Consider the following 6,904-nt stretch of genomic DNA (forward strand, 5'->3'; position numbering starts at 1 on the left):
AAGTACTACAAGAGGTAGCAGTAGATTTAGGGTTATGTTTATTGTAAAAACTTTCATTCTATCATAGCGAATCTTTTACCTTGAGGATAGTTAAGTCAAATCCTCCTCGGGTTTTTTAGCTTGAAACTATTGGTTTTATTGGTTTTCCTAGATAATCATATCATTGTCTTATTTATTTTTCGCACTGCATGATATGATTTATTGTTGTTTAACCTAAGTGTCAACTTGGTTATTTAATTAGGTTAAACAATCTAGTTTTAAGGGGTCTAAACAAACAAACACACTTTATAATTTTCTTCTTCTTTTTTTGTTAATTTTCTATTTCAAAAAGAAAAACCAAACTAAACTAGGAGAAATTAAAGAGACCAACAAATTTCCACGTTTTTTTTAAAAAAAAAAAAAAAAAATTCCAAAAGGCAGAGCCAAACTAAACTAGAAGGCCAATTTCCACGTTCTGACCTCTTTTTGTTTTGGTTAATTTTATATTCCAAAAGGCAAGACCAAACTAAACTAGCAGAAACTAAAGAGACCAACATATTTCCACAATTTAAAAAAAAAAAAAAAAAAAAAAAAAAAAAAAAAAAAAAAAAAAAAAAAAAACTCTATCCCAAAAGGCAAAACCAAACTATACTAGAAGATCAATTTCCACGTTCTGATCTTCTTATTTTTTTTGGTTAATTTTATATTCCGAAAAGCAAAACCAAACTACACTAGAAGAGACCAACATATTTCCACTTTTTAATTTAAAAAAAAGAAAAAGAAAAAGAAAATTCTATTCCAAAAGGCAAATCCAAACTATACTAGAAGGACAAATTTCCACATTCTGATCTTTTTTTTTTTTTGTTAATTTTCTATTCCAAAAAGCAAGACCAAACTAAATTAGCATAAACTAAAGAGACCAACAAGTTTCAACATCCTTTTCTTTTTCTATTCCAAAAGGCATAACCAAACTAAACTAGGACCAATTTCCACATTCTAATCTTTTTATTTTTGGTTAATTTTCTTTTCTATTCCAAAAAGCAAAACCAAACTAAACTAGAAAAATTTATTTGGTATTTATGGAATATACTCCCTCCCTCTTACGTAAAGGTGAGCCCAATACCCAATAACAGCCCCTAAACTAGGACTATTTCCACTCTCTCTTTCCGTGTAAATTCTACATGCTTTATTTTATTTTATTTTATAGGCTAAATAATTTTCCAACTAAGATGAAAAGTTCATTTGGTGAACCACCCTACTATACCAATTGGGCTTCAAGTTACACCAGCCATTGTATGTTCAAATAGCCGGACAAATTTGGACAGTGCAGACCTTGAGCATGGAGGGAGCAAGAATTTTAAGATTGGATTTTCGGGGACCACATAAGCTGGCCGTAAGGAGTTAAGCAGCCCAGGCCTGAGTTACTTTTTTTTCTTCCTAATTTCTTATTTCCTTTCCAAGCAAAGAGGATACTGGGCTTTACCTTAGATTTTCCAACAAGTCTGGTAAGATGAAATCGGATGTGTTCAAGCATCCCAGCCCGTTAATAAGGTTTTTGGATTGAACTTATTGTTGTTGAAACTTAAAACTGAAAATTGAAAACACTGTAACAAAATAATTTTTAAATGTGTATATAGTGTTGTGGAACCCGTGAACAGTGTATAAACAATATATGAATAGTATGTGAACAGTATTTTTTTCCTTATAATAAAATCATGTGATTTTACTATTCATGTGCAGGAAAAAAAAATGCAAAACGTGGACTTAAAACCAAACAGGTACATAGTCTATTGTCTAGACTCTAGATCTTAGGTACGTTCAATCATTAAACTCTAAGGCTATGTTTGGTAATTAAATGTTTTTGTTTTCTATTTTTAATTTCTTTTTTTTAAGGAAAAATGCAATTTTCTTATGTTTTCAAACTGAAAAACATGTTTAGTTAGTTGAAAAGAAAAAATAATTTTTCAAATTTTTTTTTTTGAATTACATGCTCTCATTACATTCCTTTGTCAACATTATTACGGAAGCACCTTGTTAAGAGCTTCATTTCATCGACAAGTTAAGCCTGAGAAAGCTGAACAACGACAAGCTGGTTCCACAAGAAGTTTCCAATAAATAAGAATCAACCAAATATAAATATGTATAAATCTACAAATTTTAGAGATTCATTGTTTGATAGATTGTAATCCAAAAATCGGTGCAAATAAAGAATTCAGTTAAGAAAAGATTTGATGCTCTAAGATTATATGCCTTTTCTACCACAAAATTTGACTTAGTGAAGATTGTTTCAAGGTGACTAGTCTATATCTTGACGTACCAATCGTTCCCTTGCTTTCTCTATTATGTTGCTGTGTGGAGCGAGAATTATGAATTTTGTAAAGATGAGCTCAAGACATCAGAAGGTAAAGTTGCAAAGAAGAAGTCAAGCAGCAGCAAATCTGCAGAAATTGGAGAGAAGAAGCAGCTGCAGAAGTAGTGAAAACTACAGGTCGTTTACATTAAAATTATGTATGTATACTACATGTAGTTTAGGTGAATAGTAGTTGACAGTTGTACTGTTAGCAGTTAGTTGGTTAGAGTTTTGAGTCGGAAAGTTAGTTACTTCCCATTCCTATTGTATAAATACTCTGTTTCTATTTTCTATGGAATGCAATTCAATCATTTTTCTCCAAATGAGTTTGTAATAAATTTGTCACTTCGTTTTTGAGTAATCACTAATGAGTTGTTTTTTGTTTTGTTGTTTTTTTTTTTTTAAGAATTCAAGCTTTTCAAGGATAAGAGGAACCCAAGGTTATATGGCTCCCAAGTGGGTTTTCAATTTGTCTATCATCTCCAAAATGGATGTTTATAGTTATGGGATTGTTGTGTTGGAAATGGTCATTGGAAAGCGACTATCAAGAAGTATCCAAGATATGGATGATGGAGAGGAGGTAGAGCACAAAAGGCTAGGGATGTGGGTGAGGGAAATATTGAATAGAGTGGCTGCAAATACTTCGTTACTTAAAGTGATGTAAAACAGACAACACATACCTCCCTAGAGTAGCAGGGGCTTAGGAAGTCACAACGCAAGATCAAAGGAGGGTGTCGGTAGAAGCCATTGAGGTAACAGTGTCAGAATTGAATGAAATTTGGCAAGTTAAAAAGAAACGATGTTCTAATCTAAAATTATGACTATGAACGTTGCCAAAATTTAGGCGAATTCCTTCATTAAGGTCCCGAAAACAATGTTTTTGCTATTTATACTAATATTTGTTTTTCCTTAATAACTTTTAGTTTAAAAGTCAGAATAAGGTCTCGTCAATTTTGGGACAACCCTTGAGGTCAGTAATTTATGATTCTACATTTAACTCAATTTTTCCATTTTTGGTAAAATTCGGTATTTTTGTCACATAATTGCGTAATTAGTGCGAATTAGGGTTTAAGACGTTTTTCTTAGTATTTATATGTTTTGTAGCCGTCAGAGACAAAGAGACTATTATCAATAAACACAAACATTTTGTCAAATTTTCTTCTGATGGATTCCAATTTTATTCTCCTTGTGGATTCAGGGAAACCTCTCGTGGATTCGAAGTTTATTACTAGAAACTAACAATTTAGTTTCTGTTCCATTAAGAGAGCATCATGTGTACTTTTCTTTAGGCGACATCATGAAGAGATAATTGATCCTACGTTGGAAGGAAAATATGACATGAGCAAGATGGAAACTTTGGTTTGGGTAGCTCTACAACGTGTAAAAGAAGACAAAGATGAAAAACAAGATTCAGTGATGGTGACTACAATATATGATATGTCTAGTGGCTGCTTAATTTCTTTCCTAAAGCAAACAAACTTGATACTTCTGAACCTGTTACCCAATAATTTTTTTTTTTTTTCTTCATACAACTGTTACCCAATAAATTGAAGTCTCTCCATGGCGTCTAGGCTTTAGCTTGACTTCGAAGTAAATTGAGAATTATGCCCTTTTTTTTTTCTTTTTTTTATGTAATATTTTCATTGGCATGCATCTTATTTCCTTTAAACTAGATATGTACCTGCATGATGCGCAGGATGAGAGACAAAGTTTAATGGTGTCAATTCAAATAAGTAAATGACAAAATCATAAAATAAAAGGTAATTAAGTACATAAGTTGGCGAAAAATGCATTTTATTCTCTAACAAAATGTATAGTGTTAGTGTCATATTTTTATGTAGTTGTCATATCATATGATAAAACGCATTTTACTTGTATTTTGATAAATCTAAATGGATTCAAGAATATTTATTTTGAAGTTCCTTGAAAAGGTTTTTTAAGTGATAGTATTTAAGACATAAAAACTGCACAAAAAACAAGTGTGAAAAGCTGAAAATAGGAATCTTGACACCTAACTCAATACCTGCCTCTATTGAGAATTAATGAGGCTCAACACCTCTCAATTTATCGAGCTACGTAGATCTAAAATTTTCAGATTTATTTTTTGGCTCATGATTGCTTGATTTTTCTAAGGTTTCGTTCTCTATCCTATTGGACAATATAAAAGCATTACTTTACTACCGTCATTCATACATAGAGAATTTACATACTTCTTGAGAAGCTACTGCGCTCTTATGCATCTTAGAGTTTTGTAACTAAATTGCTTCTATTATACAAGTGTGTAGTGAAGAACTTCACATCCAATAACAAACTTCAAGTTGTTGGGAGTTAGTAACAGATTGAATATTTGTACAATTGAAGAAGTCTCTACAAGATCAAGTCTAATTGAAGATTAGCATAAGAATTCAACTGTAGGTTGGTACTTTAGGATAGTCTGGATAGTGGTAAAATTCCTTATACTTGAAATCGCTTGTTTAAATTTAATTTCTGCTGCACTCTAAATTATTTAGTGATTTGTTTGTGCCCTCATGATATTTGCATAAAATTTGAATAATTAATCAATTTGGATAATTGAATTAATTAACTAGGGTCAATTTATAACCCAACAAATAGTATTGTTTACCTTTCAACACCTTAAGTTAAGATGAAATTCATGACCAAACAAACTAAAAAAGCCTAACAATTCCAACAAATCATGTACTCACAGCTGCAGAGCTCATAATAATAATTATATAACTAAAATTCGCATGGTTGTCTGACATGGACTATTTATATCTATCATGGTATCTATATAATAAATAAAATAATATAATTGTCAAAGTTGTTACACTTTTTGTGACTTTTTCAGTACTTTTAATATTTTATCATGTCACTTTGGAGACCTCACACATTTTCATGTCATAATCATTTTTTTTTTTTTTATTCTATTCTTAAAGGTAAAACCAAACTAAACTAGAAGACCAACAAATTTTGACGTTATAATTTTTCTTTTTGTCCTTAATTTTCTATTCCAAAAGGCAAAACCAAACTGAATTAAGAGACTAAACTAAAGAGGCCAACAACTTTCCACGTTCTAATTTTCTTCTTCTTCTTTTTTTGTATTAATTTTCTATTACAAAAAGGAAAACCAAACTAAACTAGAAGAAACTAAAGAGACCAACAAATTTCCACGTTTTATTCCAACATGCAAAACCAAACTAAGCTAGAAGACCAATTTCCACGTTCTGATCTCTTTTTTTGGTTAATTTTCTATTTCAAAAAGCAAGACGAAACTAAATTAAAGAGACCAACAAATTTTCACTTTTAAAAAAAAAAAAAAAAAAATCTATTCCAAAAGACAAAACCAAACTAAATTAGGACTATTTCCACTCTAAGAGCTTGTTTGGAATGAGCTACAATTTTCAATTTATTTGAATTTTTAGCTTCTTTTTTATACTATTTATGAGTCTCATTGTACTATTCGGTTAGCTTTTTAACCTTGTTTTTTACATTTTCAACAAAAAATTTTCAGTTTTAGTTTCAGCGAAATAAGTTTTCAGTCTCTTGCCGCTTAAATTCCATGTGTTTTCTTTTATTTTCTAAGCTACATAATTTTCCTACTTAAAGTTTGCGTGAATTTCTTTGACAGAAAAATGAAATTCAAACAAATGGTAGGTACAGGAATAATATTTAGTCTATATTATATTATATTATTTCCTTTGGAAGATTTCATTTTATGAGCTCCTAAGCAAAATATATGTGTGAAAATTTGTACTACTTTTTATCCTTTTCTTTTCAAAAATAAATAATCATATAAATCCTCTCGAAGTGCATATTTTATGGCTTTTCCTTCTTACTTTTTTTTTTTTTTTTTCTTCCCGATGACTTGATGCAAACTAGTGAAGATCACAATCCGATTATAATAAATTAAGTTTACTGGTTTAAGTTTCAAAAAACATAATTAAATTATAATTTTATGCAAAGGTTTTTAGTGCATAGCACCAGTTAACGACGAGTACAACTAACTTCTAAGATGCAATGTTCATTTTGTGAACCACCCAGTTATACCAATTGGGCTTCGAGTTACACAGCCCATTGTATGTTCAAATAGCCGAACAAATTTGGACAGTGCAGGCCTTGAGCAATGAGGGAGCTAGAATTTTAAGATTGGATTTTGAGGGACCACATAAGCTGGTAGCAATGAGATAAGCAAAGTGGATACTGGGCTTTCCCTTAGATTTTCTAACCAAGTCTAGTACGATGAAATCGGATTTGTTCAAGCAGCCCAGCCCAGTAACAAGGTTACATATAGTCTACAGTCTAGAGTCCGGACCTTATGTTGTTCATTCATTAATTTTTATTATTGCGATGCAATAAACTATTATTTAAGTTTTTTTTTTTTTTTAAATTATAGTCTTAAAAAGAGAGTTGCTCATGAGTTAGCTCAATTTGCTAGGAATATTAGTCATGATTTGTTTTGGATGGAAGATGTTCCTCCAATAGCTAGGGAAGCTTTGTACCAAGATGCTAATTTTTCTGATTAATTGAATGGCATGCTTCTATTTCAAAAAAAAAAAAAAAGATTTTATTCTTGAA

Source organism: Quercus robur, chromosome 2, assembly GCF_932294415.1.
Source record: "Quercus robur chromosome 2, dhQueRobu3.1, whole genome shotgun sequence".
Classification (NCBI taxonomy): Eukaryota; Viridiplantae; Streptophyta; class Magnoliopsida; order Fagales; family Fagaceae; genus Quercus; species Quercus robur.